Source organism: Carassius auratus, unplaced genomic scaffold, assembly GCF_003368295.1.
Source record: "Carassius auratus strain Wakin unplaced genomic scaffold, ASM336829v1 scaf_tig00035039, whole genome shotgun sequence".
Classification (NCBI taxonomy): domain Eukaryota; kingdom Metazoa; phylum Chordata; class Actinopteri; order Cypriniformes; family Cyprinidae; genus Carassius; species Carassius auratus.
This window is the reverse complement of record NW_020526194.1, coordinates 1-11,853: the sequence shown is the minus strand read 5'-3', so window position 1 is coordinate 11,853 and position 11,853 is coordinate 1. Positions and strand designations below refer to the sequence as shown.

Here is an 11,853-nt window from a genome sequence, read left to right as displayed (position 1 = left end):
TATATATATATATATATATATATATATATATATATAATTATTATTATTATTATTATTATTATTATTGTTGTTAATAATATTATTATTAACTGACTTTTTTTTGTCATTTCCTGTCATTCTCGGGGATACTTAGAGCCATAATGAATATGCCATCAAATTCCATTCATAGCTACAATATATATATATCTGTATTGAAATCATACCTGTCTCATACCAAGAGAACCCATTGATTTATCTCCTGTCTTCTCCAAAAATAAATAAATAATATTTGTCTGTCTGTGTAAAATAAAACAGCTGTTTCACTATAGAAAACGGTCAACATACTATACTTGAAAGTGTTCATTAAAAAAATCTGAATAAGAACTAAAAAGTTGTCCAATGTCTTCTCACCTGACTCAAAGTGACCCATCATCTCTGCACCACTGTGGTTGATAATAAACATTAAGGTAAAAAAATTTTTATAATAAATTGGGAAGGGAAAAGGGAAACTAGGCTGTGTATCATAGTTCATGCAACTTTTTACAGTTTTATCATAATTTCTAAATGTTTTATTTATTTTCTTGGATTCTCCCAATTTAAACGAGTTTATAGAAGCTGCAAAGACCAACAAATAAAAGAATAGTAAAATGTTTAAAATGTACTTATCACAACGCTAAACCTGTCAATCATCTGTGACGACTTGCATGCTTTCTACCTTCCAACTGACTTCACGACTTCGGTTTGTGCTTAAACTTTATAAGCAGCATTTCTATGTTTTAAAATATCTACAAATACACTCGTTTCTCTTGTCTGGCTTGTGTAATACAGCTGACTGGATTAGTTCGTGGAGTCTCACCTGGTGTCGTCGCGCGTGATGCGCCTGAAGACATCCTAAGTTCGCGGCTCTTTCGCCGCTAAAAACTCCATCCAAACTGCTCCACGCGAAATAAATCCTGGTGCTTGATTTTTCAACTGTCACGAATGAACAGGTAACGAGAAATCAGAAAACAACAAAGATTCAAAACACGATAGCATTAAAAAAAGACAGTTCTTAAGGGTTGAAAAAAAATGTTGTGACACTCCCATTATTGTGAGAACTTCGTGTTTCCAATGAGAGGATGGCACGCCTTCCTCTGTTCTACACTTGGTGACTTTTCAGTCAGCAATACTGACGTTTTCCTTTGTCATAGACAATTTAGTAATGATATTATCAGTCTCTTCTGGAGTCTGATGACTGATATTGTTGCTGAATTGTTTGCACTTTCTATTATTAAGGCTTACAATATTATCCTAAAGTAATTTTTTTCTGAATCCCCTGACAGTATTAATTATAGGGTATGAATGAAATAATGAGATAAAGTGATGAGTACTTGAAAAGCACTCTCTCGCTGTCTTTTAACATGGTTACTTAATGAAAAGTGATCTGGTGGCAACTGGTTTTCTCAGACACAGTAGGGACCAGGATCTGGACTCAGACGTTCTTGGACCCTCGGCAGCCTGTCAACAGAGGTAAAGCATGCCCATCTGTGCATGCCTTGTGTCGGCCCTTCAGGGTTGTTCTTGCTCCTTCTCAGGGGTCAGACACCCTGGCTGTTTTCAGGACTGTTTATTGAGAGCGCTGCTAACGTCACACAGACAGCTCAAATATTCCATGGCTTAGCAGGTACCTTTTGCATAGTATGCCTTTACCTGACTGTGAAATGCGTCAGATGTAAAGACAGACAGGTATTGTTTTTTTAAGCAGGAGAAAGTTTATGGTCAATTGATTGTTCTTCCAAAAATATAAACTTTGTCACTTCTTTTCTCATCTTAATGCTTACGATATATATATATATATTTTTATTTTTTTCAGAGAAATCCGGAAAAGATTTTATGCAGAATGTTCCTGCTTCTCTTTTCCATACAATGAAAGTGAAGGTTGACTAGAGCTGTACAATACAGCTCTAAATTTTGAGGGGAAAAAGTCTTAGAAGTAGTCTGTGTGAATCTTTTAATCATCTAAAACCATATCAGCTTTATTTGAAGAAAATAATTTGTTATGAAATTAGGTTATGAGATCCAACAAGTATGTTAACATGCAGTAAATTTCTTTTTTTGAATGGATACAATCCAATTGCAGATTCTGAAAGTTCAGTTTATTTTAAATGCACCCTAAACTTTGCAAACATATTTATATTTGTTTAAATAGTATATGTGAATTACTGTACATGTATGCACATCTTCAAAACTAGATAAAGCCACCGTTGAGTAACGCCTTCATTTTGCCTTGATGACATATCCAAAAAGGAAGCTGACATGGATGTCAGAAGAGCTTTTAGCAATTAATAATAAATATTTAGTCTCCTCCACTGACCAGTTTGTAAGATGTAAATAAATAAATGCACATTTGTTAGACTTAAAACATATTTAATCACTTGCTGTGTATGTATGCAAGGTATTTTTTAAGTTAGTCAGATTCAAACATTTAAATGCTTAATTTTTTCCTGATATAATTATTTTAAGTCTACACCACCCCTTCCAGTCTGATCTAAATTTCTGACTGAGCTCCATCGGATTGATTGCTATGTTTACATGATGGCTTTTTGGTCTGATTCTGACGTCAGTACTAACAGATTATTTGGTTGTATGTACATGAAGATAGTGAGACTGATGTGTTTTTGTATGGCTTTAGAAAACTTGAAATATAGTGTGTGAGTTCTATGGTCCCCTTCAATAATGCTTTTGGTATTTTTTAAGCTTGCCAATGGCCACCATTTAATTTTATTTTATTTAAAATAGTAGTATGAACAGCGTTTTTGTATGCCATGGAAGCAAGTATTACTGTTTTTTTCAACAACATGAGGATGGACAAATAAAGACACAGCTTAAATTTGGATGAACTACTCTTTTAAATGTTACATACTGTATTTAAATGTAAATAGAGTGTGATATGGGTTGGTAGAAAAAGGAACTTGAAAAGGTTGGAAATGGTGTTTATGGCTTAGTGGGTTGAAGTGACAGAGAAAAATGATAGCACAGAGGAGCACAGACTGGTTTAACATCTCTCTCTCTGTCTCTCTCTCTCTCTCTCTCTCTCTCTCTCAAACACACACACACACACACACACGCAAACAAAGACACCTGTGAAAATGGCCCTCAAACTTACAGCAGATCATCTTTTCTATTACACAGGGTGTGGATCCCTGGGGCCCCTTTATCTCTTTTTCCTCTTTCTGTTTGTCAAGTTGTGAATTAAGCTAAATAATGTATGTTGTTGTGTATAAGTTTAAACTGTCGAGTTTGTTTTATTGATCTATTTTTATTTTCATCTTTTTTTTAGTAATTATTTTACACTGTCAATTAACACCAAATCTTATAAATACATTTTAAAATAATCACTACAATAAGATTGTCTAGTCTTGTAGGAATCCAGAGTTTTCCAAAGAAAAGTAGAAAACCAAAGAGTTTTCTTTATTTTCTCGACTATGAAAATTGTAGATTCACACTGAAGGCATCAAAACTATGAATTAACAGATGTGGAATTATATATGGAATTATATACATAACAAAAAGGTGTTAAACAACTTTCTTCAAAAAAGCCACCTTTTGCTTTGATTACTGCTTTGCACACTCTTGGCATTCTCTCGATGAGCTTCAAGAGGTAGTCACCTGAAATGGTCTTTCAACAGTCTTGAAGGAGTTCCCCGAGAGATGCTTAGCACTTGTTGGCCCTTTTGCCTTCTTACTGCGGTCCAGCTCACCCCTAAACCATCTCGATTGGGTTCAGGTCCGGTGACTGTGGAGGCCAGGTCATCTGGCGCAGCACCCCATCACTCTCCTTCTTGCTCAAATAGCCCTTGATGCCTTCAGTTTGACTCTACAATTTTTATAGTCATGAAAATAAAGAAAACTCTTTGAATGACAAGGTGTTTCCAAACGTTTGGTCTGTACTGTATACAGTTGGTTTTATTCTTATATTTTTAATTTTAATTTTAATTTTTATTTTTTTATGTTGTGTGCACTAATTTTGAGTAATCTTAGTAAACTTATTTGCTTTAGTTCATTTCACATCCAGTTCAATTACTGAAAACAATTTGAACCGTTTTAGTTAACAATAACAACTTAAATATTTCAAAGTATATCATTGTTTTTATATTTAAACATTTTCAAAATCCTAAAACATTTTTTTTTTCCAGGTTTAAATATGCAGCCCACTGTAAGCAGAAAGTGAGATGTATCATCAACAAAAGTGTGAGTATTGAATCATGTCTTCTTCTTTTATTACTTCCTCTTAATGGAAATGAGCTTTTCAGTAGACTGAGTTTCTATAGTTATGCATCGCACCTGAAACAATGCTGAATCAAAAAGAGTACTAATGCACTTCTATTTTTTTGCACCTATGTCTATTGAACCACTTCATGGTTGAGTTCATTTGCACATAACCATTTCTTTTTTATACATATAACCAGCCTATTAGAATGGTGGCCGTTTCTTTTATCTGATGAATTCTGTAAACAGTGGTTGCGATTCATCTGAATTGTTTAGTGAAAAACTGACCTGGACAAAACAATATTAGGTTACTTTAGTGAGGAGGCACACCCTTGGTGTCTTCTTCTGTAATCTCTGCTCATGATCAGTCTCTGTGGTGCTGATTAGATCCCATCCAGAGCTGACCAGGACTGAGTTTGGGTATGCCACAGCATCTGCGTGACTGCCAGAGGCATTAGACAGAAGGAAATGTGTCATGGGAAATTAAATACTCTTTGTGTAATGTTTGTTTCAAAGAATGGAAAACTCCCTTATTCTTGTGTCTTTGGATGCACACACTCACACTGTCATACTGCTGTTCATATGGCTCTTGTTGCTGTAGTAATGAACCCTTTACTTCTGGTAATGACAGCCTAGCAATTTTCACAGCTCTCTACGCTAAAGAAGTCCTCTGAGAATCTGAGCGCTCTCAATGTGTAGAGGCTGCTGGTAATGTGAAACTGTGGGAGTCGTTCCCAATTATGTTTCCATACTCGCTCTCCTTGTGTGTTGGTTCCTCTGGTTATACTGTAACACTATTAACCCTCATATATTTCATTGTACTCCATGCTTAATTTCATGCTCTGCTTTCCACTAATTAACAATGTCCACAACATTTTTATGTACTGGCACTGCACACTAGATGGCAGCATGCTTCAAAACTGAAATCAGAGTTTATCCTAATTACTGTTAATGCTTAATTTATTAAGGATTTGTAATAACACAAACAAATGATGCAACTTTGCTCTCTTTTAATTTTACCCTCTTTTATTTTTATTCTTCTGAAATTCATAGAAACAGATAAAAAACAACAATCATCTCCAGAGGCATATCAGGCAGGTAGAATGCATGAACTCTAGGCTAAATTTATGTGTGTGTGCATGTGTGCAAACCAGTGTGGGTGTATAATATATATGTTTTTCCCCTCATTCTTCCCACTGGCTTTGACATCTTCAAAGGGCCTTGTGCCAATACTGCTGCACAGAAATCATATTTGGACTGAATAAAATAGTGGAGGTGTTGTACAAATGAAATGAAAGCATGTAAGCCTGAGTGAATCTCTATGAAAGCAGAGGTATGTGAAGGGCTTTGCACTGAATGTTCAAATCCAGCAGTTTTGACAGACAGGGAGAACAAATAAGAGACTGTACAGAACATGAACTTTTAAGCTTCATTTATAAAATGAAGATCGTTCTAGGTCCATGATATTTCTCTTAAAGGGTACACGCTTTCAAGTACAGTCAAGTACATACTGTAGACATAACAGGACCATTTTACCCAAATAAAACCAAGCTGATTCCTACTAAATGAAAGCTGTCCAACTAAATAGATAGATAGATAGATAGATAGATAGATTAGGATTAGACATGATTGATATTATTACACTGCACAAAATAATTTTCTTAATGAGTATTTTTGTTCTAATTTGTTTCATGGTCTTTTTTTCATCTTGTTTCCATATCCAAAAAAGATAAATATACTAAATCAAAATTGCATTAAATATTACGGCATACATAAGATGTGTTCTCTGAAAACAAGATAATTATTCATACTCTACTGGCAAACATAACTAAATTTGTTTTTTATTTATTAATTTTTTTACGCTTAATACAAGAAAACTATTATTTGTCAAAGGGGGAAGAAACATTTATTTAATGCAAGATTTGTCAATGAAAAAAAAAAACCTGTTTTACTTGTCATGAAAATGTATTTGAGTTTGTTGTTAGTGTTTGATTTTTAGGTTAGAGATATAAATGTTAGATAAACAAAAGTACAGATTTTTTGTTTATTTATTTATTCAGTATAGGGCCTTTCAAAACAAAAAGGTGCTGAGCAGAAAGGATGTTTCTGATGTATTTCTGATATATGCCATTCAGAGATCAGTGAAAGCTCTATTTACAGCACTGTTCTGAGATCAGACAGAGCTGTCTGAGTGCTTCACTGAGATCAGCAACAGCTGAGATCAGTAAAAGCTGCAGTTGGGTTGCTGGTCTGAGTTCACACAGAGCTGTTACAACACTTTAATTAAATTGTTGATAGAATCTTTTGGAGCACTTTCCTTAGATTGGTCGGAAAGAATATTGATTACTGGCTGCTTCATTCAGATGAGTAAGATCAGCTGTGAGAGGCTTTAGCAACTGTAAATAAATATGGGCTGATTTAATTAGCCGTACAGGTGTATATCTTGATGTGTATATCTCATGCCGATACTTGTGGGCTGTGCAGTGATTCGCTTAGGAGGAGATTGGAGAAGGTGAAGACCGTCAGTCAAGTAGTGGGGGAATGATCCAAAAAAAGCTGTCACAGGAAGTGTGTGTGCAAATGTGTCCAATCATGTGCATGTCTAACGGTCTTTTTTCCCTTTATTGTCCTTGATATGATTATCAGTAGCTATGCATTTAGCAATATTTCACAAGCTGCAACATAACCTTTCTTTTATGCCACAGTCATCATAAATATCAATATCACAGTCCACATATGTGCTTTAGAAAGGGGACTTGGTAAAAAACCTATGCCCCAACCCCCACCCCAGCTGCCTTAAAGCACTAATCCCTGCACAAAAACAGTAAGAGTCGGAGCTAAAGGGGATGCTATTTTACCTCATAAATTGATTTGATATCAATTGCTTTTGGGACTGAGGAGAATTTGAAAAGTAAGTGGATTTGATTGGCCAGATGCACCTTTCCTATGCTTTTTTTCTGCCCTAGGTCTCTGTATATATATATTTTCAAGCCTCTTATACACAGAGGGCAAAGGAGGGTGAAAATGAAGGGACTCTGGCTCATGCATATTGATGAAGAGCATTTTCTGTGACAAGGTGATTTTCAGCATTTTAAAGGCAAACAAAATAAGCATGAAGCAGCTGGGATAAATCCTTCATAGATTATACTCCCCATTGCAGTACGACTTAATTGGTAACCAATGCCCTTGTTGAACTCAGTGGGTAGGAAATTATACATACACTATGCAACTAAACTGTGACCAGAGTTACCATGGCATCCCTGCACAGCATACCAACCTGTCAGCAGAATCTTGCTTCTGTGTGTATCTCAGACGCATCCCCACCCCCTTCTGTCCTTTTCTTTCACCCGCCCATTCTTTCTTTCTCTCTTATACATTCTTTTATGGAAGATCGGCCATAAATGCCTCTGAGACATTGGTCATGGTGGGGGAGGTGACTTTCACCATGGTCAGTGAAAATACTTTTCAAATACAGTACTAGGTATTTTTAATATCAATATATAACAAAAGACAAATATATGGACCCGATCAAAAAAAATCTGAGACAACATTGGGGCGCATTAAAGTCATGGCTATCAGCAGATATGAATATGGCTGCTTGGTCTTTAGCTAAGTCCCCCTTGAAAGTCTTGGTATAATTCTTGGAGCATTAGAAACAGTTTACGTCTCTATCTACGCCTTGTCAAATCAATTGCTTGTTACTGTTTCCGCTCTACTGCTGCTGTAATACTGCAGACCAGAGGAGCCCCCCTCTGTGATTATCTGGAACTGTGCAGCAGTGTGGTCTTCCTCCCTCTCATCGAGCTGCAGCGAAACCTGCATAGGGCTTTTACCCTGACAACGATACACCCATTGTTAATGGCTAGACCTCAAACTCATCTGCTTTTACCATCAAAAGCCTTGTTTAAAATGTGGCCTTATACTAAAGAACACCCATAAAGTACTTAAAAGCCATCTAGAGACTCTTAAGTATGGGAACTGGAAGCCCAACTGCTCAAAGGCTAACTCAGGTCTGCTTCTGCCACCCCCTGGGGGTGTTTTTTTTTTTCTGTCTTGTACATCCTCTGAACTACCTCTCTTTTGGGCATGTGGTCAAACAGTGGTAATCTGATCAACTACACGCGTGCTGTCCACCATCTCCACGCACTCAATTTCCTCCTGGTTTTCCTCAGCATTCTTTCTCTCCCTCCGTTTTTTCTTGGAGGGAGGCAAGAAGGTAAGCAGGACAGGGAGAATGGCCAAACAGTGGAAGGCGGTGATGATGGCGGTGAGAAAGAGGCACCTGAAGAGCGTGCGGGTGAGGTTTGAGGGCACGGCTGCGAGAGGGAGCAGAGCAGCCCCGTAACACAAGTAGCTCTGAAGGGCAGGAACTCCATGTCGCTCCAGAGCCAGTTTCACCCAGCGTGTACGGGTGGATTCCCGGCCTAGAGCGAATGCAGACACCAGCGGAGTACTGGAGTCTACAGCATAGTTCACGCCATAGATCAGACACAGTACTGAGACGCAGTCCAACTCTACCTGCCAGAGGGTCATGAACCCCACCAGCCCGAACTCAACAGAGGCAACTGTCACAGTCAACCAGGCATTCACCAGAGGGTCAGCTGCCAAAAAGGTGGAAAAGAAGAGCAGAAAGAGAGCAGCGATGCAAGAGTTTTTCAGGGGTGCTCCAACAGATGAAGCATAACGGTCCATATACACAAAAGATGGATTGAAGATGATGAACTTCACCCTGGAGGTCAATGATAACTTCCTTAGTGTGTCCAGCAGGATAGACATCTCCTCTCGTTTGTTTTCTGTCGTCTTGGCCACTAGAAACACACGTGAGGCTACCACATCAAATTCTCCATCCGCACGTTTGGCAAAGATGATATCGTCCGAGAAATGCACATATCGGGGTTGGCGCAAAAAGCCAGACCGCAAGCGTTCTGTGAAGTTTGCTCCGTGACAGGCTAGTGGTGGTGTTTAGCCCATGGAGGTAGTTGAGATAACTCTCAAACCAGGAGATGCGTTCAAAACCTTTGGTGTATTCCAGTAGGTCCTCTTGCACGCTTGTGTTCCAGTACTCGATGGACTCATAGATGTAGAAGCCAATCACAGGGCTGTAGCTGCTGAAATACCGCTGTTGTGCACGGGTGTATGCTATAGTGCTTGTTTCAGTGGCTACTACATTGCTAAGATCTGACCCTTCACTGACCTGTAGATAGCCCATGAGGGCAAAGGAAACATATACCAAGTAGAACAGAACCACAAATGGTTTGACATAGGTGTTGGTGATCCAGTCACAGTAGTACCGTTTCATAAAGGCTACCAAGCAGGTGACTCTCGTAAGCACGCAGTGGTCCTGCTTCTGTTGCCTCCTCATTGTAATGTGTATACATGAGAAAACGGTACCAGGCCGGCTTCTGCTGCAGCAACTCAGGCTTTGGGACCCGCCTACAAAATAGACTGTGACGGTAGTTGTTTTTCCAGGTAGCCAGCAAACACCAGGTTGGAGCCATAGAAGGTGAGGATGTAGAGGTAGTTGAAGAGGACTGAGATGCAGGCGTTTTGACAAAATAGACGCACTGCCTCAATGTTTGTGAATGGACTGGCCCTATACCAAAGGTGACCACGTGCAAGGCAGTGCTTGCTGTGAAGGGCAGCATACAGTCAGAGAACACAGCAGCAACCCTCTCCTTCACATTGCTGGTCCTCGCGGGTCCGACGCCAAGACGACAGCATCTCAAAATGTGCCAAACAAGCCATGACCTGGAAGAGATGAAAAGAGAAAATGTCTTTCAGTGATTTTATAAATGTGAAGTGGAATGTTTTAAGCATAGCTTGGAATGATTTTGGCAGGGAGCTCTTTCAAGTGACATAAATGGCTGCTGGGAAAAGAGGAGACGTAAATAATTGAACAAAACGGTGACAAGACAGTCACTCTGCAGCTGCATCGCAACAATGGATGTGAGGGAAAAGCAAATGCTCTCTTCTCTGGCTCTGGCACTGCTTTTCTGGGAAAAAAGCTAATTCAAAAAATGTTTAGCAGGCATTGTAACAATTATACATCCATCAATGAAATCTAATTCTAATCCAGTTCAGTCTATACATACTGTAGCCAATAGAAAACACCATTCCTAATTTATAGCTCCTCACCAGTGCAGTTTACTGGAAAATCAATCAAAATAAAGAAAGGATTCTGCCTTGAAAGCAAAGCTAAAGAAGCCTCTTGGGTCACCACCACCTCTGTTTACAGAGCATGATCTAACTATAGCCCACTTTCTTCTCCTCCATCTTCACAGCTGATGAATTTGTAGCTAAATAAATCTCAGTCCTACTCGCACACGATAGCCACATGTCATGTAAAATTGATCTGATGAAAGGAGATGTGAGGAAGGCTGACAGCCCCTGTAGCCTTGGGACTTTATAGAAGCACAGAAGCCCAAGACATTAGGCAAACTGGGTCAGCTACTTTTAGAATGTTGACATAAAGGAACCCGGGGTCCAAAGTCATCATGATGAAGCTAACACTCTTACACCATAACATATATTTACACGTTTAACTCACGCTTTCACATTCTGTTGGTCTTTCTTCAGTTTCCTCTCAATCTTTCTACATCACTCGCTCATGCAGGCAGAGTGAGCAGATGGCTCTCACCTACAGGGTTGCCACGGCATCAGTGACTCATCATTCATGACAGAGGTTCCCTCTGTCCGATATCGCCAGTACTGCCTCTTACACAGACCTGGGATGTGTGCCCGGTATAAAAGCTAGCAGAGTGACCAGACAGCACTGGCCTGAAGTCGTGGCATCCGCTCAAATGTTCTGATTTTCGGCAGAGCTAAAGGTCTCAAATTAAACTAATGGGCAGTAAGAGGAGATTGTTGCTAAACTAAACAATCAAGCTCTGCGAGCAAGACAAACAAATTGACAAAGAGACTGTAATTTTATTCTCATACTGTCTTCTAACACTTTTTCCTTTGCTCTCTGCCTCTACCATAGATGTTTTCCTCTTTACTAATTGAACTGACTATTTCATTTCCACTCATCTCAAAATAAAATAAAGAATACTAATGTAACACACAGAGACTGATTCTCAATATGCAAGTCCTTTATCTGCTGAACATCTCCCAAGATGCAGTGCAGTCTTTTTCTCTTCATAAACATGACATTAATCTTAGCAATTATGGTCTATGAAATCTCTCCCTTCCATCTTTCCATTATCATCAGAGGACTGTCAGATGATCCCAGTTGACAGCTAATGTCCTTGTAATGGAATTTGTTTTAAATAAAAGGCTGGTGGCCTACAGAGATAAGGTCTATTGTTTTGTCAGACATCCATTGCGTTCATATCCCTGTTTTTCTCTGAACCCCATTCAACTCAGTATGAACAACCTAGAATGACATTGATATGCCTTGACACTGGGTGGCTCTGGCAAGTTCTGTTTTTACGCTAAAAAAGTGCTCTTTAGGAGAGCTCTGTACGGAGATGCTCTCACTCGGGCTGCAATTGGAAACCAGTGAGGAGAATTTTGAAAATGCTGATGTTGAATGGCACAATTGCCAAGGTGGGATTGAACTGTAGAAGCATTGTAAGGAGACACAGATGTCAGTCCTCTTGAGATAGAAATGCAATAGTAATTTTG

General features: G+C 38.8%; 1 pseudogene; it reads right to left on the bottom strand.

Annotated features, from left to right (window-relative positions):
• Positions 1-6,097: 6,097 nt before the first annotated feature.
• On the bottom strand, positions 6,098-10,500 carry LOC113081795 (patched domain-containing protein 1-like; annotated as a pseudogene).
• Positions 10,501-11,853: the final 1,353 nt, after the last annotated feature.